General features: G+C 39.4%; 1 protein-coding gene across 6 annotated transcripts in view; it reads right to left on the bottom strand.

Moving 5' to 3' along the window:
• Window positions 1-22,501, bottom strand: part of HS3ST5 (heparan sulfate-glucosamine 3-sulfotransferase 5) — a 198,803-nt gene that overhangs the window by 11,388 nt on the left and 164,914 nt on the right. Inside the window, exon 1 of one of the 6 annotated variants that reach the window (XM_074537939.1) lies at window positions 21,014-21,148. The exons of the other annotated variants lie outside the window; for them this stretch is intronic. The gene's annotated coding sequence lies outside the window, so the exon portion shown is untranslated. Of the gene's footprint in view, window positions 1-21,013; window positions 21,149-22,501 lie in introns of those variants that run through there. 6 annotated transcript variants of the gene reach the window in all.

Here is a 22,501-nt window from a genome sequence, read left to right as displayed (position 1 = left end):
GCTCATGATCTTAGTCATGGTCTGCCTGCAGGAGCCAGTCATGTTACTGCTCCTGCTTCTCCTCCAGGTCCTCCCCACTCCCTGTTCTCTGTCTCACTGCTGAGCAAGGTCTGGGCTAGCAGCAAAGAAAAGACACAGTGCTGCTGTGCTTTTTGCCCATAGCCTATGCTTCGGTGGCTTCCTTAATTGAAACAGAACTATTGCACCACGTGAACAGTATTAAAGAACTAGAATGGTCATGATAGAACATGATTTTTCATTAGAGAGAGGATTTTTCATTCCTAATAGCATGGAATAATCTAAGAAGAGACAAAAGGCTTCAATTTTTTGACACAGTAAAATGAAATGGATAATGGGAACTGAAAGAATTGAAAATACCATATATCTTAGGGAATGATAAAGTGCTGACCCTGCAGAAAAGGAACTTGGATTTTTTTTTTAATATTTTCCTTAATGGTTCATATTTTAATATAAAAAAGAAATTTAATTCTCATGAGTAATTAGAGTTTTCAATTTTTTCTCTATAGCATAAGACTGAAATGGGATGAAGTAAGATTAATGCACACTTGCTTGACCCAGGTTTCAAATAAAGAAAATAAGGAAGTATAACATCGAAGAAGTTCACAGATTCATATAAGTGTCCCTGTGTACTAAACCTGTCCTTTTCTTCTCATGACTCATATTGACTGAAAGAGTGGAAAAGAAAATGTCAGCAAAGCTGACGGAAAACAATAAATAATGCAGATAAACTCCAACATAAAGATTTCCTATCCTGTTATGCCACAGCTGTGACAATAACCTAAAATACTCTTTTTTTTTTGGTCAGCTATTGTAGATTTTGAGATTTAGGACTGTCTTTAAGCTCCCTTTGAAGCCAGTTCTTTGTGTAAAGAAGTGGTGAAAGCCTTTCTCCAGAAAAGCTCCTAGACTCTGAGACCACCCACAAAATCAGCATCTGTATATGGATACTAGATAAGAAAACATATGTTCATTTATGTTCATTTCTCAGAAGTCAGCACACTATCAGTGCTGAAAGAGTATTTGTAACTCATAATCCCCCATTGGGGCTGGCTTGGATAGCCAGATATCTGTGTTGTCTCGAGTCCATGGAGTGGTAATGACTATTTATTTAGTCCACTGCCCACAGGACATTTCACTCCAGACACATAGGAGACTCATCTACCCATAACTGTGCTATCTCTAGGAAGCTGCTGTGTCAAGTGACAACAGTACAGAAGGCCATAACCGGCTCTTTATCACATTCCTTTCTCAGCCTGACCCTTCCCTTTTTTTTTTCCCTTTTGCATCTCACTGAAAGACATTGAGCAATATGGTGTTGGGAAGAGAGAAACAACTCCAAAAGCTTGCTATTGACTTTGCGGTGCCCTGTGCCAAACAGATCTGCTGCCAGATTGTCAGAGCAGCTAGGAATCTCAGGCGCTTTGATGCCCTTGAGGTCTCAGGCACATCTGCTCAGGAAAGCTGCCTTATTGCATCCGAGCCGCCGAGGCGGGCGGCCGCGTTCTGCTCAACGATGGCTGGCTTGCCATGATCCACACTTAGCTACAGTGCTCCAGGAACATTTCCAAGCACACAGATCTTAATAGGACTTCATTAGTCCAAAATACAGACGCCTGTCTCCTTGCCAGCATCCTGAGCATATTACCTAATACTGCTCTTCATAGAGAGTGAGATTAATCTGATAGGGTTGGCCCTTTTCCTCGGATTAATGGTACTTCCCCACCTATTTCCCTCCTCTTCTTCTGAAGTGATCACCTTCATGAAATGATCACCTTCCTGACATGATCACCTTCCTTGTCTGCTCCACTTCTCAGGAATGGTGGAGCTGATGACACTAAAGTAGAAAACCTGTGGAAATGCAGTTATGGTTATATAGAGATTACAATAGATAATAATTTCACAGTCTTTAAAAGACAATACCAGCCTTATTTCTTCAAGATGGCACTAAAACAACTGCAACAAAAAGTAACAATAATACAGGAAAAAAGAAGTTGAGGAAAAAATTCAGTGACATGGAAGAGGGAAGCAATGACTGCAAAAGTTATAAGAGAAATCATAAAGAGAGGCTAATACTAGTGTAATGTTAGGAATAAGCAGTTTGCTTTTCAGCTCTGGGAAAGTCTTAAAGAAGAAGATTATGAGTCTTCTGAGAAAAAGGTAAGCAAGTAGATATCCAGAGCTTTCTTATTTTGTCCTTCCTTTAGTTTCCAGTACTCATCATGAACAGTTTCACTGCATTGAACAGGATAAGGCAGAGAGTTATTGCTTAATATGATTTAGTGTGAAATAAAATTACCTTTTGTCATATACCAGTAATTTTGACATGTTCTTTTTCACTAAGAATCATGTCCACAGACTATTGCTCCTTTTTTTTTCCTTGGAAAAATTACTCTTTCCTAAATAATATCACATCTGAAATAAGACATATGAAAGGCTGTTTGAATGTTTCCTAATTAACTGAAACTGACAGATAATTTAAATTAAATTTCTCTTAGATATAAGGCAAAATATATGTGGCCTTCTGCAGCTTTTTGCAGCTCTGCTTTCTGGTGACTTACTTTCAGAAAAGCAGCAAAACTGATTTTAAATTTGGAACATTAATAGGAGTCAAAAGCATTGATGGGAAACTAACAGCAAAAACTTAACTGAGCTGCAAATATATTTTGACAGTACACTGCATTTACAGTAAATCCATCTCAGTAGATTTTTGCTCCTGGCTTTTACTCCCGGTAAGAAAAAATATCATTGCATGAGAGTACCCCCTAAGCCTCTGTGCAGCTCATATCTTTATATAGTACACTTACTCATCTCTTTTCTCCTATTCAAACTCATATTCTGAACTGTCCCATTGCTGATGAATAGACATCACACTGCCTAATATGGAGCACCTACACTTGTTCTTATCAGCAGCATCTCTGTCCTTTGCTCAGACCCTTAACCTGAAATATGATCAACTCAGGCTGCTCTCTGTAATCTCGTATGCAGACTAAATTTCATAACTTCTTTGTCATAATTATCCCAAAGATTCAGTCCATTACCCACCTATATAAGTCTAAGTCTTTCCTGTGTGCTCCCTTCACCATTTTACCCCAACTACTGCAGTTTTCTTTTCTCTGCCCTTGAGCAACGTAACCGTGATTCGTTCATTTCCATTCTGAGCAGAGCTGCTAAGGGCATTCTTCCATTCCAGCTCTCTGAATACACCACTTCTGTCCAGGCACACTTTTACCACCTTCCCGTTTTCTCTGTCATACCTTTCTGTCTATTTCTGTGTCTGGGTATCCCATGGGGCTTCTGCTGGAAGAGCAGGGACAAACAGAATTTAAAAACTTGACCCTGGAGATCATTATTTTTCAGAATGCAAAGTCTCAGTGCTTCCCCTGTAAGTCCTGACCACGACACTTCCCTCTGAAGAGCCGACAATTTTAATGTGGAAATCTAAGTGAAAACATTAATGACAGTTTAGACAAGAACTTGTTAGTGTGCCTCAGTGAGAGAGGCAGACCTATTAACAGCTTTCTCTGAAGAGGAAAGAGCTGGGATTTTCTGCTGTGCACGTGTTCTAAGGGACAATCTGTGACAGATCACAGATCATTTGGGTGGAAAAGAAAGGGAAAACAAGAAGAAACAGCTTTTGCAGTGCTATGATGTTACAGAGCCGCCCAGTGCTGGAGAGCTCCCCATAAATGAGCTCTCTGGTCATTAGGCAGTCCTCTTGTTCTGGCATGGCCTGTTTATTAATTTTCCTCCCCTTGGGCAGCCTGAACTGTAGTTTTGGTCTCCGTTCGCTCTCTTACATGTATTCAGACTGGCAAATATGCCAGTCTGCTTGATGGTTTTAAATTCTAAAAAAAAGAACATAAAAAGTCAACCGAAACATCTTTGCACATACTTTACTGATAGGTTTCGGGCTCAAGCAAATGCCAGCAGAGAGAGGTATGCGCTTCTGATCTTTGCTGGCTCTCACACCAGGAAAATTATTGAAGGGCTGCTCCTCTGCTGGCATGAGATGCCTCCTCTGTCTGTCTCTTTCCGAGCAACTTCTTAGAGATTACTTTTCAGCATACTATTCATGATCCTTATACTGATTTCATGTTAATGCAGCTTGTTTGTCTTGATGAACTTAATTCAACTTGGGCTTCATGGAACAGAGAGGACGCAGTCCTTTCTTTGTGGGTGCTTGTGGCTTAGCATCACTTTCCTAGAAATGCATTTTTTAAAATTGATTTTGATTTTTTCCCTGACCCATCATAACCACATGGACTGTTCATATTTTTGGATACAGACATATTTTGTCTGCATGGTAAAATATGCAAGAAATGCTGCCACTAGAAGAGGCTGTCACTTGTTTGCCAAATAGTTACTGGTGAATCAGTGAAAGAGACAGAAGGCATGGATCTATCTTGATGGAAAACTCATGTAGTTTATCCAGGAACTGGAAATAACTGGCCTATGCAGTTAACATTTGTAATGGTAATTAGTTAAGGTATCTCTGGTTTGGCTTTGCAACTGATGCTCCTTTACAGAACCTACAATCTGATACCTTTTGGGATCAAGGGAAGGCTAGAGCCTCAACCCTGACTATTAAGTCCAAATATGGAAAACTGTAAAATTACAGTACAAATTGTAACAACTGTAAATTTACAGTACATTACTTCACAATTAAAAAATGTCTTGGTTGGGTGAGAATTAACCCAAAATATCTCAGCACATTGTTTACTTGGCTGTGAAACATACAAAACACTACCTCATGCTCTAAAGGACCTTATATTTAAAGAAACTGGACCTTATATGTAAAGAAAGGACCTTATATATAAAGAAACTGCCATATAAGCATACAATAAAGTTAAACTTGTTCTGTTTGTCCATGAAAGCATAGTTCCTAAAGGGTCCTGCTTAAAAATTTTACAGCTATCATAGTGAGTGACATCTTATGGATGTCTCAACAGATGGAAGAGTTGATCTAATAATGAAGAAAACAATACTCACAAATAATTTATTTGTCTTTTGGTGGGGGAAAAGAAGAGTGAATAATTTATATGGTCAATATTATTCAATCATCAATAGAACTGGTAGAATAATTTATAAATTTACTTATGAATAATTCATTCATCAATTGATGGCAGGAGGAAATTAATGAAGTAAACAACATTCACATAACAACAGGCTCTCAGAGGCAGACAGGACAGGCAGGGAGGTGTCACTGTCACACCTTCTGAAGAATCTCTTTGCCTGGGATTTCTCTCCTGGGAAGCTCAGAAGCCTCAGAGAAAAAGGAAAGCAATATTGTCTCATTTGCTTCTCCTGTGTTTTGCTGCCTTGGAATGTGGTTGGAGATTGTTTATCCAACATGTGAATTGTTTTTACTCACTGACCAATCACAGTCAGGCTGTGTCGGGACTCTGGAAGGAGTCACGAGTTTTCATTAGTATCTTGTTAAGCTTTCTGTAGGTATCCTTTCTCTATTCTTTAGTATAGTTTTAGTGTAGCATTCTTTTATATAATATCATATCATAGAAGAATAAATTAGCCTTCTAAGAACATGGAGTCAGATTCACCTTTCCTGTCACAGGGGACCCCAGAAAATTTGGCTCAGAGCACAGTCAGAGGGCAGCTTCCCCTCAGTAACTTCTGCAGCTTGCTGGTAGCAGTGACCTTCTTTCTCATTTACCCACCCCCAGAACAACAGATCTGCAGAGGTGCCCTGAGAGCGCCGCGTGGTTTCTTTGCCTGTTTGGTGATGGTGGGAAGCCACGTGGAAATTCCTGCTCTGGTGTTCCACAAAGTCTGCTGTGACGGCTCAGGGCAGACACTGCTTGCTCCGACATATGGCAGCAGAGGCTGGGGGCCCTCTCAGCCTCCCAGCAGCTTGAAACTTGTCATGCAGCTGAGAAATGTGCTGGGCTCTGCTTGTTTACTTGGAGTAGGAGGCAAAGGGTTTCCTCAGGAAGCCACAGGATGCTATCTTCTGGTTTTGGTTAAAAAATTAAAACTCCAAGGAATCTTATAGAAAGCAATATTGGTTGTGTAACTGAATTCTTCTGTGCATAAAATCTGTTACAAATTGCTGACATGCAGAGTCAAAAACAACCCTTTTGCCTGCCATATCTCTTCAGAATGTGACTTCACATTGCTGCGACCATCAAAATCTTTTCAAGGCAAATCTTATCTGAATGTAACTTTTAGATTTCTTTAACTTAGAAACATCTTTCCAATGTGGCTGTGGGTGGGGGAGGTTTCATTCTACGTAATTCATCCAGAAACATCCCACTGTCTTCTGATAGCATTCACTAGTTTACTCTGAGTTTGCTCTGCTGCCATTGAATGAATCCCTAAGAAATCCAGTCTGAACATTAACCAACAGCCACAACAGAATAATTTTAAAACAAATCACCTGGAAATGGATTTTGGTGTTATAATCTCACATTGCAATAGCTGTCATAAAAATATAAATATAAAGTAGACATAAGGATGTGAGTAGAAGGCTTTTTTTCTGTTCTCAATGTACTAAGTTTAATGACAAATATATGTGCAGTTTGGGATGAGAACAGATGCCCTTTATGAATAGACTAAGTGGAGGAATCAGCTGGTTTATGTTCTCCTCTCAACTCTCACCAGGATTTTTCCACTCTGTTCCTTTGTTAGCTATAAACTGTAACTACTGAAAATCAAAAAATGAGGGAAAGTTTATGAATTATACACAGACACAGTGTATTAGTTCTCCATGCTCATCCTCCTGGGAGACACTGGAGGAAAAGCTTTGAGCAATTTCCAAATTTTCAAATGTGTTCTCTATGTCTTTATCTCATTTAGTTTTTGATATGGTGCATAAATTATTTATTTGGACTACCATTATTTTGTTAGCTTGTGTTGTCCTCTGGCACCATATCTGCAGAATGATATTCATTTTACATTTGCAATGACTAAACTTAAAAGAAATCAGCTCATTCTTCCTCTATTCAGCTCTTATTTTTCAAAATTATGTGAGAAGGACTGAGATGTGGATAGAATTCTTTTTGACCTTGAATCCTCATTACTGTTTTCATCCTGCCATTTCACAAGAGGATGTAAATAAGGTTAATTTAAGAAATATTTATATTTTCTTCTCTGTCTCTGTCTCTCTCTCTGTCATGGAAGAAGGAATAGGAAACAAATTCTTTAACACCATTAGAGCTCAGTGAATTATGTGCTTTGCTAGCTAAATTCAGAGAAGGGTCTCTTTTTATATGTTATAAGTCTATTACCTTCAAGTTAATTTTTGAGACTGTCTCATAACTTCCCAGTTGCAATAACATCTGAATGGAACACCTTCTCAATGACTTCCCCTACCACGTATAAAACAGAGACTAGTCCTTCTTCACACCCAAATGTACAATATGTTCTTAAGCAAATGTTTGTTATTATTGAATTCCTCCTTTGTTATTCCCATAACACACTCACATTCTTTCCTGCCATCTCTTACTCTGCTCTGCTGATATAATTACCAAGTAGCAGGCTCAGGAAAATTCCCATTTAACAATTTATATAGGTAGCTTTACAGGTAAAAGAATGCGATAATACACTGGAGCCAGATCATAGCTTAGTCTGGTGGAAAACTTTGTCCTCACTCTTTGATATAAGAGCAGACTCAATTACACCAGTCCAAAATAATTTTACTTTACACTGGAGTTCATCCCTTTCCTGCTCCTTCTCAGGGCTCCTTGACTGAAACCCTCTTGCAGAAAAGGGGGATGTTCTAGTGGGAGTGGGCTGGTGGTCATTTCTGTCCAGCTGTGCAAAGAGGACCTGGTGATATCTGGTCAATAGTTCCAGTCTGTAGGAGGTAACCACACTGAACATCTGGCTGGGAGACACTTGATGGAGCTGCCTTTGCTTCAGGGCAGTGGCACATCCCCACCTGGGCTCCTGTCAGGATGGAGGATGGATGGCAGTGCCACAGCTCCTTCCCCTGTGTTGACAGCCACTCAGGCAAACAACCTGCCTAGAAATAGGAAACGATGTTACAGCATTACCTAACTCTGTTTTGCTAATGTCAGCTGCAGATTAATTCACTGATGTCTTTCAAATTTCTGTCCTCTCTGCAGGTTCGCTTTAATCCTTAAGTCTTTGAAGATGCTTCTCTTATGACTCTGAACATTCCTGATGCTAACTAACCACTTTACTTGTTTCCAACTATATTTGTGGGGTTTGTGTGCATTAATATACTAACGCCCTGTATTACTTTCTTGGGCAATCCTCATTCTTGAGAATGGCAGGCACTTTTCTCTGTTTAGTTAAATTTAATGTATTTAATAGTGTTGCAGTACAGATCACAACTAAGAATCCAAGCAGGTGTGATGATGTCTGTGTCCATGTTATTATCAACAGAACCAGACTTTTGAAGAGTGCACAATGAGATAAAGAACCTCTTACCTCCAAGTTAATGGTCCTAATGTTGTCTATTTAATAGTTGCCTGACAGACTGTATTTGCAGATGTCTTTGTGTTCTATTAGGTGAAGGAAGGAAGTCACTACGTTCTATTTTATAAAGCACATGTATGTATTAAGTAAATAGAAGTACTGTGGAGTTGAAGTTTAATATATGCACTTTTGTCCTTCCTCTTTGTGTTTGTAGAAGTTTTTTTTCCCTAGAAGTTAGTTTTTTGTCTCTAACAGTTGCTGTTTCAGTACCCTCACCAGCTAAACTTGCAGAAAACAAGCCAAAATTGTAGCAGCAGCAGATTTATCAAACTATCCCATATCAGAGGAGCCTTTCCCATGGTGCTGCTGTGACTCCTGGAGCATGGCATTCAGGCAAGTACAGGTGTCCTGCTGATTCCCTGCTATGGGGTGACTGCTTCCTGCTGCTCTCTGCTTCTCCCCAGTTTCCTGCTGATAAGAAGCCTGTCCTATGTAGAAGGTGTGAGACTCCTGCTCAATCCACCCATGCTCCTGGGCCACCAGGGACAAGCCATACAGCTGGTAAGACCCAGGGAGAGGACATTTCCCTGCACCTGCCCACCTTGAGATCCCTAGGGGCTCCCTGTGCTTATTTATATCCACAGTTCACGGATTTCTACATGGACTCTTAGGCTAGTATTACATAAAACTGGCACTAAGTCTCATTCTGCCTGACTTATCCCAAAAGGTGCCATTCCGCATCAGTTTACACAGTGCCCAACTTCAGGCTTTATTCACGCTGCTGTGTGAAGCACAGAGCTGACTAAAAAGATACCAGCACTCCATGTACATTCACACTCCTTATCCTAAACACTCACAGCTCTAGCAAGGTCTATTAGAGAAACCAAATGTATGAATGCTTTTACACCTTTTGATGTGCCAGGCAAAAAAAAAGAAAAAGGAAAAAAAAGAAAAAAAAAAAGGAAAAAACAATCTCTTTTATCTCTAGGAATGTTAACAGTTTTTCTCCATCTATGAAAATATCAAAACTTGCTTTGAAATTAAGTCTGTAAGCTGAATATTATTGAAATAATAAAAAGTGACTAGCATTTAGTCTTCAGTGTAAATGTAAAAGAAAGAAAAATTGAGCCATTGCTCCATTGTCTCCAGCCAGTGAGAGATGGCTCTGCATCCTGCTCCTTCCAAGGTCACTGAAGGGGTCAGCCCTGGCACACAGAGCCTCTGCAAATGTTACATCTGTTATTGCAGCCTCTGTAAAGATAAAAATGTTACACAACAAGAACAGCTGCTGGGCTTATCCCTTGAACAAACAGAAGATAATGCAATTGAGTTTGCTTTTGGCCAAGAAAGGTCTGGCTTAATGCTTTAGACAGAAATGTGGATCAGATATTTCACACCAGTTTAGCACTTGGAATTCTACAGTAGGCTCTAGCCACTATGCTGCTGCATTCCTACACATTTCCCCTGCAGTGCCCCAGTGTCCAAGCCTTGAGAGCTGCAATGCTGTAACAATGCTGCAATCTCTCCTGCTTGTAAATGTCTCTCAGGTTGCAGCTTTGAAAAGACAAACTTGCTCCACTGGCAACTTCTTCCTTTGTTCAGGATAACCATTTTATTCTACAAAAGCCTTCCCTTGCCAGCTAACAGGAGTAATGGAGCTGAGACCTCTGCTGTGACTCAGAGTGCTTTGAGCTGTACCAGCCATCTGCCTTATAGGGAGGCAGATCTGTTTTAAATTCCCATAGAAGAACAATACTATTATTACTGCTAATTAATAGTAGGCAAGGACACAAACCCATTCCAGATCAAATTAAGTTCCAATCAAAAAAGTCAGCTGTGATTTCTAATTGATTGCATTTTAAAATCAATCAGTTGGGTTCTGTGTGTTTTCTTCGCAAGATTCAACAGCTTACTGATGCTTGTCTTTTTAGGGGGGCTGAGATTCAAGTGGAACTGAGAAGGTTTCTTTTTCTTAAAGTGGAATTGACTTTTTAAATGGAAGATCTATTTTAATTAAAATTTTGCAGTGAGATTTGTCAAGCTCAAGTTTCTCTGGAAGTTTATTATGAAGCTATGTGGAAAGAAAGATGCTCTATGTACTTATTCTCTCCCAAAAGGCCAGCTGAAGTTAAAATGAACCTCTGTGCCTGCTAGCACATACAGACCCCATGGGCCTCCTAAATTCCTGCTCAGCCAAGGCTGCTTCACACTGAGAAAAGAAAATTTCATCACCTCTCTTCATGATGGTAGATTAAGTTTTCCCTGGTTCCCTCTCTTTGAGAATCAGGCTCCAACATAACATTTATGGGTGCTAAAGAGCCGAGAGGGTTGGTCAAATTTTAAACCAATAACATCAGCACTCCAGTCAAATGAGGCATGATTCAGTTGAGTTGGCTCACCCCCATTCCTTCTGTGTGTTATATTAACAGTTTAATTTAGTGCTTCTGGCTTTCCTCTGGCCCAGCTTTCAGGGAATAGTTGTTGAATAGCAGTTACCTGCAATTGCCGATGAACATTCAGAATTAGGAGGAGGGGCATTCTATGGAGCACCTTGATCCAGACTGTGACATTGACAGTCTTGGGAATAACTAATATTACTGGAGTTAAATCTTTGATGCTACTGGGGAAAGCTATTAGAGAAATCTAAGTCCCCAAATTCCTGGACTCTGGGTAGATTATGACTGTATTTCAGAAAGTTTAGTAAAGAAAGAATATAATAATAACTTTGTATTATGAAGGATGAAGGAACGAATCCTAAATGACAATGACCATGAATCTGAGGAAGTCTGATGACATATGACATATGTATGACATACAACAGCAATGCAGGTAAACATGCCACTGAGCGAGCCTTTGGAAAAAGAGGTCAATATTGCGCCAATCATTCATCAATATAGAATAACCATAAAAGTGATGGGGTTCAGTATCAGAACACAAAGATTTTGGTTAAAGACATGTTATATTAGTAAAGAAGCCCCAAACAAACAAGTCTACATTTCACTGAGACTGAAAAATCAAATTTATGTCTTGGGCAGAACCAATAGCAAACCCTTTGGGACTTAGCTAATGTAATGAGTATCTTACACTGGTATGTACAATAATGGAGAGGTCACATTACCTGGGACCCTGGACAGATGTCTCTGTCCACAATGTACATTTTATTTTCTTATCATTATTCGTCATGTTGTCAAAACACAGTTGGAGTTGCTGAAGAATCAATGTATATCTCCTTTTTGTTATTTCCTTCTAAATAGTAGGAAGGACAGAAACTGGCTTTGGTGTGTTATGTTTCAGGGTTTCTAACCAGGTGAACACTGTGAGTTGAAGGCCATGCTCCTGAGGGACACTACAGTGCAGACATTCTCTAATTTCAGTGCAGCTCCAAGACTCACCCTCCAGAATGTGATTTTCCTCTCTGAAGAGCATACTTGTCAGTCAATAAGTGCTCTTCTCAACCCTTGCTTTTAGGAGAAGTGGAAAACTCATTATATTCTTCTTGCACTCTCTGTGTTTTCTTTAACTAAATCATATTTGCCACTGTAAAAGACCTATTGATTAATTTAATAGATCTTTTGCTCTTTCTACAGATTAACATCTTTTTATCTTACTTTTTTGGTGCAGTCTTCACTTCAGTCTATTTAAGCACTCAGAAAGCTTTATAGCAGTTTTAAACCCTTCATTTTTTAGTCCCTTAGGTATCACCCTGGACAGGGGTGAAATCACACCAGCACTCAGCAACCACCAGCCACAAACAGGGCCCTTCCCCCCTAGGGTGGTGTCTGGTGCAAAGATGACAAGTGCCAAAAGCACTTGTCACTCAGAAAGCTGACATCAGGACTGCTGGGCTAAAAGTTGACTCCAAACCCCAATGGGGATGAATAAGAATACATAAATTTTTCTTCTTTTTATAGCAGAAAAAATTCCGACTCCTCAGCTCTCATCTCTTCTTTGTCTATAGCTTTGGGAAGTCAGTTTGGGTGTGAAGCTGCAATAAAACCTGAGGACTTCAGCAGAGGCAAGGGGGCGACAACTAATATACCAGTGTGATAATGTGGTGATTACAGAGTCAGGGAAGGAAAAGCAGGATGCAATGCGTAATGATGCAAGTGTCTCCTCAGTCACTGCCCTAAATGTGAAAAGCCTCACCAAATAATTTCATAGAGACAGAAATCTTACTTCAGAGCCACATTGTAGAAAGTTACTTTCTTCCAGATATTAGTCTTAAACCATGACCTCGTAGTGTGCACTGTTCCCACTGAACTGAATATTTAAGCTTTCTCACAAATTTCCCATCTGCATAGAGCAATTTTTTTGTTGATGTTTAGACATGATTGACATAATTCAACAATCTGGCTTATTAGCCTGCTTTGTAACTATGTAAAATGCTGACAATGATTATCCCAGTTGACTGAGGACATGCTTCCTGTGACAGAGTAAACAAATGCAGCAAAGGAGGCTTTTTTCCAAATGATTGCTCCAACCCCCTAATGAGACTGCTAACTTATTTCATCAGGGTTGCACTACGCCAAGCGTCTTAATGAATCCTCAAGTCACAAAGCTCTGTTTCCTGAGCCCAAGGTACAGCAGCTAGAATTGTATGCCTGTGGACTTTTCTCCTGTCTTTAGCTGCATGCTGCATTGTAATGAACCTATTTATTATACAGCCTGCAAAAAAAGACATTTCTTTTATAAAAAAAAAGTATTTCAGAGACTTAGTTTCAAAATCTACCAAACTCCTTAGAGGAGTGCTTCCTCCCATAAATCAGTGCCTCTTAATGGAAAAAACATGATGAAAGAATGAGTAATGGTTGGTAAAAATAAGGATAAATCAACCTGATCATTAACCTGCTTGCACAGTAAATTCTCTGTGCTCTGAAGGCCAGGATTTAAGACAGTTCCTCTAAATCAAAAGATTCTTATGAATCCTGTTCTGTAGCTCCCTTCTATAAGTTATGTTTGAGTAGTCAATGACCATGTGTAGGGGATGTTTCTCAGGTGTTCATAAATATCAGCACTGATTTATTTGAATAAAATAACACATGGTGTTCCCAGGGGAAAAAATCATTACTTTAGTTTTGGTGCATCTAATTACAGTAAGTCTATCATCCTCACCATCTCTTCTGACTATCCAGGGAATTGGCAGAGTTTAACAATGAAGAAGAGAGTGCTCCAGTGTCCAATTAAGGTTTTCTTTGAGGATTAATAAATCATGTCTCATCAGCCCCACTGACCCAGAGGTGTTAATCTTCACCTTATCACTCTAATCTTAAAGCAGAATTCTGCAGATCAAGAGTGGCAGAACGGTTAATTGTTCCATTAGGCTGATGAAGTCTTTATATCAGTATCCAATAATACACTATTCCCTATGCGTGTTTTGGTGCTCTGTTAGAGACAGAAAACAAACAGCAAAAACAACTGCCACGGCTCTTTGGCATGGGTCACCAGTAGCCTGAGCTCTGTACTCAGCTCTTCTGCTATAACTGGGCTGCAATCACATACTGGAGCAAGGCACTGAGAAGATGAGAAACAGCCAAGAGAGGTTTTAGCACATCTAAATGCAGTTGCAAAAAGGAAACAAATCATGTAGGCAATAATGGAAAGAAGACTTAACAGTTATCTGCCCTGTAAACAATATCCTTGATTAGAAGACATAAAAATCCTGTTTTATTTAAGGGCAAGGATCCAAGTAGTTCACTGCAAAGAGTTTTTCTCACTGACAAGTCTACAGTAATCATGGAGAGTGTGGCAAATTGAGTTAAAATATGCTCCTAAGCACTACAATAAATTAGAAATCACATTTTAACTTGTTTTCAACCTACATTTATTTGCTTTTTTTTTTTTCCTAAGTAATCAGGCAGGTTAAATTCTTTTGTCACGAACACTCACAAAAAATTCTGAGCATACATTAAAAATCCATTTAATAATCATTACTTTTCAAACAGTTCCTTCTCCTGATCTGAGTTGGGCAGGAAAGGAAATGTCAATTGATACCTTTCAGGGTCACATAATTCTGTGCCACCGAACATAAAAGGGAGAGGGACGGGATTAAAGCCAGAGTAATTTCATGGGGAGGTCAGAGGGAAAAGGAAGAAGGGCTGGATTTCTAAAGACTTTTGAATGTGTGATTCATATTCCTATTCACACAATATATGCTTGCATATGTCTGTCTCCTTTTCTTCTAAACAAAACACAAGACTTTCCCTTCTGCCTCTTCCCTCTGTCACACTCCTGAAGCAATGGAACTCAGACTCTTCCATTTTACAGATACATGACTAAGGAGTTTGTGTTGAATTCAAGAGGTCAGAAGCATCTCCTTGAAAGTGCTAAAGAAGGTTAAAGTGTTGGGTTAGAGAGAGGAAAATGAATAATTTTTTTCCCCTTTCTTTTTATGTGAGTCACATACTATGCTATTTTCTCAAACTCATGCAAAAACTCTTCTTCTACACTCTGAATTTACCCCTGAATGTATCACCTGAAGAAACAAAGAAAACATTAAAAAACGAGTTTATTTATATTGTTTGTCAGAGAGATTTCTCAGAGAAAATGAACAGCTACTATTTCAACCATACTATTATTTCATCAATTTTTGCATATTGGAGACATTTCAAAAAGATTAATCCAAAAATAAAAGCAGATAAGCTATTATCATGTCTATCCTCTGTGTCCTATGCTGAGAAATGGAACATATCATTATACTGAATTCAAAGCATTTAATCTGTAAAAAAGACAAGTGGCTTACACATAAAAGTGCGCATCTTATAAAGCCCCTAGATGGGATCATTTAAATGATTAATTTAACCAATACAGATTTGAGATAAATTGATTTGCCTCTTTTCCCGTACTTATCATCCTCTATCCTGTTAAACAATTTAGCATTTAACAAAATACTACCAGACATAGAGCATTCCCAAGGTCACTCTACTAACGCTTCTTCAAGACCCACATTGAAATCCTCCTCTAGTATAAGACTATGGACAAAACAAAATTAATCCTCCCTTGCCCTCCAGCCTAAGAGGATTCAAACTCACATATCTCACCTCCCAAGAGAATTGCAACCTCTTCATCTGTGTGCTGGTGTCTTTATGTATGCACATGCATATGCCAGTACCCAGAGACCTAGAGATGGACAGAGCACTTTGTTCAGCTCCTGAGAAAGCTCTTTTGTTTTACATTAAATAATTAAGTATTCCTTGGACCAGAGAGCAGGACAGAGCACAACCATAGGCCAGCAATCAGGGCACTCAGCTGGGAAAGAGGACTGTTTTCTGCTCTCTGCTTCAAAAACTACTTGCCATTTAAACCAGTGCCTGCTCTGAGTTCTTCCCTCTGCCCTGCCTGGTGAAGCGAGTGAGCCCTCATCTTCCAGGTGACTGGTTGGGTGAGCCAGCAGGACTCCCAGGAAAAGAGATCTTCCTTTGTTTGCTGAGGTTTGTGTCTGCATTGGGGCAGCTTCTGATACTGGCTGGATGTTAGGTCATCATGTGGTCAGGTCACTGTCTTGACAAATACCCCAAAAAGCCAAACAGCATCTCAGAAAGCTCTTGCAGAACTCAGATACAACTGTTGCTTTTATGCTGTGCTGGTGTTAGACTGACTTCTCCTTCCATGGGTTGGAGGAGATGCCAGAAGTGTGACAGTGCAAAGACAAGTCTTTGGGTAGGCTTAAACAAAGGTTGTGGTGCCTCAGGTGAGTCCTAGCACAAACCAAATATCCCCAGTTCCTAAAGCTTAATTCTCAAACAAGACAACTCTCTACGCATTTTTCTAGTCATGCTGGTTCCGAGAAGTGCCTTCAGAACATGTCTAAGGCTGTGGTTAATTACTGCCAACAAGTAGGTCACTCAGCTAGGCTATCAAGATTCAAGTCCTTCTCCAGAACAAATAATTAATCACAAGCCTCTATTCACACCAGGTGAATAAATGAATGGATGAATGAAAGAAATATCAAGGAAAAATGAGAAATAATGTGTCTGATTCATAAAATACAGAAAGAAGGCTTGGCACCAATCTGTAAAGCAGGGTTTACAGTCAAGCATGTCAAGAGAAAGAAGATGTTTGTCTGGCCAGAAGCAGATGCTTCTCTCCCATTCATTTAATTTCTTATTAGTTCTGGTGGTTCCTGCACAATTCCAAAGTGGAGCACCACACCAGGGAGTTGGGAGCCCAGGAGATGACAGCTAAATCCTCTGCATGTCAGAACCTATCTTCCAAATACCAGAGCACCTAAGAGGGTCTAACTTACAGCCCCTCTCCTGTTTAATTCTTAAAATGTACAGAAGAAGTAGGTGTTTCCAAAGCTGGTTGAAGACACTCGTATTCAGTTGTTGTTCCCAGAATAGAAAAGTGTGAGACAGCACTGGAAATTGTGGTGCCAACAAAATAAAATCATTTTCACAGAGAACATTATTGTGAGACAAGTAAAATGTTTGGAAAGTAGTTAATGCCAGATCGCTCCCATTCATACATTTTTAAAACAGATTGATAAAATACATCAATTTTGTGAGTCTTTTGCCTTTTATATTTCTTGTTAGTTTCTTCTGTTATGGAATTCCACTGAGTGACTATCTCTGAACATTATGTACAGAACAGAGCCGAGCAGTGGAATAGTTTTATGTCTTCTTCTGTCTCCCTCTGCCTGAATTTTAATAACAATAAATCTGAATAGTTATAACACAAAATTGAAATCAAGCTGCCTGACAAAGCAGGCAGAATGGATGAACAACATCAGTATTGCCTTACTTTCCAGATTTGTGACAAATTACATTTAGTCCATACAGAGGATGTTATTACCCTTGTGCTTCTTCAAAACACAAAAAAAATTATTACATTATAGTTATCATTCTGCTTGGCAACAAAATGTTAAAAAAAAAAGAAAAAGAAAAAAGCAAATAAAAGGATCAAAAACCTATCTGAGTAGATGAAAAATAAAGTGTGAGCCATGTGTATGTCTCTCACTGAACAACTTTCAGTTTATCAGCCCAGGGATCCATTTATAACATTTATAAAGTTGCAGTCTTTAATAGAAGCTCAAATTCAATTTGCTCAGCTTAAAAATGAGCTTCTATTTTAATCAGCTGAACCTTAGCAACATGAAATTGATAGGAGCATTTCCACACACTTAATATGTTTGTAGTTGCACTTTTGATTTGCCACCAGTTAGTTTGGGCAGCTTTTTCTGCCAGTAGCTGTAAGACTGCCATTTTGCCTGTGTGATACTTACTCTGGTTTCTTCTCCAAGTTAGAATTTAATTTCTCTGTTTATTTATTTTTAGTTTGAAATAGCTCTTTTGTCACTTCAGAAAGACTATAGTTGAGGTGATGATTTCTCGTGGGTAGATAAAGAGACAGGAGAAATGTTTCTCTTTTAGGGAAAGAGGCAGGCAGAGATGGGTGAATGAAGAGAAGAGAGTCACCACCATAAATGAAGCACGTTTTTTCTGCCCAGGAAGAAAAGCTAGAAGCTGTGGAAGTATCCAAAACCCTAAAGGTGCCAATAAATTAAAAAAAACATCTCACAAGCCTTACTCCATACTAAATATGACTCTCCCTTGTGGATAACTGCTCATTCTTAGAAGATCAGAGCTGCAATGGGCTGTCTGCCACATCCTCTTGTCACCTCTAATTGAGGTGTAAGCAATTAGTTGCCAGATTCTGTGGCACAGATTGAAAAAAGATTATCTTGGCTACAGAGAAGGAGCTTTTGTCAAAGACCTGGAAGAATATTACTGGCTAAGAGTTAACAAGGTAGAAATTTTACTTAAAAGAGCCTGGTTGCAGTTTGTAATCCAACAGAAAAAGCTATAGCATTGATTTTGATGCAGCAGTTATTACAGTTTGCAACTGATTCTTCAGCGAAGAAAACTTAGGCAACTGCTGGCTGTATTTTCTTAAACTGCTTTGTATATCCTTCACTAAGCATGGTGTGAAGTCAACAAATAATGTATTTGGATTACCCTTCAGGGATCACCCATTTCTCTTCTGCTAGTCTTCACGTGAAAGAGAGACTCTTGAAAGTCTTCCACCTGCAGACACCTTCTTTCTGAAGGGAACTCTTGCCAGGTTTCCTCCAGCTGAGTGCACACCCCTCTAGGGACAGCAGGATTCCCTTTCTACCCTTTCCTTGTCCTTGGTGCTCGCTGAACATAATTTATATTGCTACACAAATCTATTGCAAGGAAAGATTTAAAAATGAAAAAAATTGGTCTACTTAGACTGCAAGCTCAGCCCAGGAAATTTATCTTCTCTAAGATTTGATTTCTTTTCTGTCATTTCTTTTTCTTCACCTAACAATTTTCTCAAAAAAATGAGTTTTGTGAACATAGCTGCTCTCAGCATGCTGCCCATATTACCTCAGTAAAAGAAGTAAATTTGATTTCTGGACTTATGTAGTCTTGTGGAAAAGAATCTTACTTCACTTACTGACAAACCTAGTGGTATAGCTAACAGCATTTCCCAAGTGAGGTGGCCTTGCTTTAAAAAAAAGAGAAGAAGGAAAAGAAAAAGAATCAATATTGACTCTTGACACATTTTCATTTACATCACTGCATGGCTTTCAGACTGGGCACAAATCAATAAGCAGCTTTTAACACTGCTCAACCAGTTTGTTCTATGTAAAAGAAGAGAGATTTGCCTCAAGTGGCTTGTTTTTCCCCTTTGGGCTCCAGACAGACTCTCTACCATTAACAGTGTGTGATTCTCTGAAATGAAGTTGAGTTTATTTGACTGCTCTTTCTGTGACTGATCAGAGGAGCTTGAACTGTAATATTAATCACACAACATTTTCTTCATCACTACTTACAGTCAATTGACTTCGTACTTAGTGAAAGCATCTCAGGCAGCCAACTCAATGTACCAGAGGGCAAGAAGTCAATAGGAGGAAGAAAGATTTTGTTTCAAAACACACAGAACACAGCCTGTGGAGCCACTGACACACACATATTGGGCACTTCATCACAGCACAGGTTGATGCTGTTGCATGTTTTTATTTGTGTGATGAAGGCACCCTCATCACCTTTTGTTCAGTAGGCCCCCTCAGCAAACTGCAGCTTTTCCTTCAGTCTCAGGGTTACTTGGAAGGTCTAGGGACCAAATAGTTTCTCCAAATTGCACGGGGTTCAGCAATTATTTATTTTCAATTTAACTCTCTATATATTTCACCAGAGAACTGACCCATGAAGTGGGCATCTTCTGCCTAAGATATACTGGTGACTCTTACTTGGATGCCAGGCATATGTTATGCTAATAATACTGTCCGTATGCTTAACAAATACCAATTTGCCTAAGGCACTATTAATGCCATTTTAATAGCCACTTGCTTACAGTGGGTCTTCTAAAACCACATCATCACATATTGATTTTTGAATATAGACAAGAGGGAGTGCAGATGCCAGAAGGTACAACATTATCAGTTCTGTTTCCTGGAGTCTCAGCACACCACCTCAGAGAATTTGTAGCTCATGAAGCCTCCACAGAAGTTTTCACACCAAAGAAGTGCACACAACATTGAGAACAAGAGCCTGGAGGATTCATTTATTGGATGTGATTCCTTAGAAATGTTCTTTGCTAGAAGCAGACTCTGTGTGAAGTCCAACATGCCATAAAACGGGCAATTATGTCTTTTCTATGGCACATTTTAGACACGCATGATCAGAGTCCTCCCACTTGTGTAAAGCATCTCGTTGACTGCCTTCATTGCTTTCATGGGGATTCTCCCTAAATAAAATGGATTCCTCAGTAGTGTGGAACTGATGTAACACCAAGGAAACTCATCTTCTCTGGGCTTTTCTGGATTAGATTTCTAATTTTCTACACAAATAGATGCAAGTAATATTAAAATAATGTGTCGTAAATGAGTACATATTCATATTAAACATGTTTGTTATCTCTTTATTCAGCAAAAACATTGGTTTGTTTTCTATGACTGAAATAAAGTTTATTCAAGAATGGTTTAAGTGGATAAAATTAATATAATTTGATGAAACACACTGAGAATATTTTAGACAGATTTTTCTGGTTATTAGTTTTTCATAATTTCCATAGTTTGGCCCACACATGAAATAGCTGTTGTCTTAGACAGGCAAATCAATTTTGATTTAAACATCCAAGTTTTCTTGACACTTGTTTCCTACTAGCTTAGAGTTACAGGAAAATATGTGTTTCCCAGAGGAAAAGAGTACAGTCATAGTCAGAATAAAGAAGGACTTTCAAGGACACTCACAGAGATCAGTCAAAGAAGACAAGACCTTAAATCTGTATTCTTATTCTGTTGGGAGGGCATTCAAATCAAATCAGTAAGTGAAAAAGTAAAATTAACTCTCTATTCAAATCCACCCAAACATTAATATATATTGGTAGTATGCAATTCTGTATACTACCAATTTTGCACAACTCTTTAGCCCTCAGTTCCCGATGCAAATACAGCAACCACTTGTTCTCAACTGTATCCCCTGACATTTGTGAAATAGTAGGCAAAACTAAATTAATTGCTCAATTAGGAAGCATAAAATTGTATTTCTCGTGGAACGGATCCATTTCATTACGGTTCGTACTCCATGTACTGTACCAGATACATAAGGCTTGTATCACTACTCACCAAAAAGCCCATTAAATGCCAAGTCCCCAAGCATGCTCCAGCTGATCTCTACTGCTCCACCAGTGGGAACTGAGGGAAATTACCCTGTATGGAGTCATGGGCTGTTGCCCAGAAGCTACGAATGTAGGCGGCGCACAGGCACAGCAGCCAGCTCCATGGAGCAGCAGGAGAGTGAAGGATGAGGGCAGGGCTGCTGGGAAGTCAGCTCTGACCCTATCAGATGACAAACAGTGGGCACACCAGAAAAGCTGCAGCAAGGCTGACCAGCTGCCCCTACATCCCATCTAAAATTCACCAGCTACTTAGGTGCAAAATGTGAGCAGTATCTTCATCCCCAAATTCGTAGCAGATATAAAATTTCACACCCACCATAAGAATACTTGCAGCTCCTGATTTCTTTTGTAGATCTCTGATACTATGTACTTTCAAACTATTCTGAATACCTACTACCCCAAGTAAAAACAGGCACTATATAGCAGTTGATATAATTACAAGAAAATCTGAGGTCTAAGAGGAAAAGTCACTTGAATAACCTTAAATCTGATTTTCCTGTCAATAAATAGGCTCATCCTAATTACTGAGATTACTACTGAAGATCTTTCACCAGGATAGCGGACCCCACCTTTAGCATTTCCCAAATGTATAGGGGCACAGGCAGAAGGGAAATGGAGTTGAAGCATCTTGTCTGAGTTCATCCATCAGCCCAAGGACCAAGAGATCACAGAGCCAACCATGCCTCATTTTCCAGTAGGTCTGTGAGAAAATCTGTAATTCTGGAGATGAGAAGTCACTGCGGAGAGCTGAGGGAAGTGATGGATACATGGAGCTGGGTGTAGAGGGTAGGGAGAAACCAGACTTGCCTTCGTGAACCTTGCATCTCTGTTGGATTAAGAATAGCATGACAGACTGCGTTTCAGCTCTGACTGTTCCAGTTTAGCAGCACAGTCTAGCAGAGATAATGCTAGGCAGGGTTTCAGTGGCCTTGGGGTGAAAATAAATTGTCCTAAACCTCCTGTAACAGAGCCTAGCACTTCCTCCCAGAGACCACACCACTGAAGTGCAGCATACGTTTAAGTGGACAGTCAGAGTTCAAACATATGCAATCATGCTGCTATTTCACAAAGGACTCCATTTGGAATGAAAAAGAACATGAGTATAAGGCCATGGGAATTTTTCACCATCTGTGATAATAACTCAGAAAAAGCTTGGCATGCAATCTGCAAAAGATAATTCTCTTTTGGGGATGCAGTTCTAGGATTTGCTTCCAGGATTCAAGTATTAAATTTTTTTAACACCTTGTGATCATTCATGGAGGCAAATTATTTCTGTGCATGGCACAACACTTTGAATGAGTTGCTAATTGGTGTACAACATTTGGCACAATGTATTCGGTCCAATATTTGAAAAAGACCAGACTCAATACTATGCTTAGGCTGGTTTCCAATATGATACTCCACTATAATTTGTCCCGTTTTTTCATATAATGTT

The sequence above is a fragment of the Zonotrichia albicollis genome, chromosome 3 (genome assembly GCF_047830755.1).
Source record: "Zonotrichia albicollis isolate bZonAlb1 chromosome 3, bZonAlb1.hap1, whole genome shotgun sequence".
Taxonomy (NCBI): Eukaryota; Metazoa; Chordata; class Aves; order Passeriformes; family Passerellidae; genus Zonotrichia; species Zonotrichia albicollis.
This window is presented reverse-complemented; position numbering and strand designations above follow the sequence as displayed.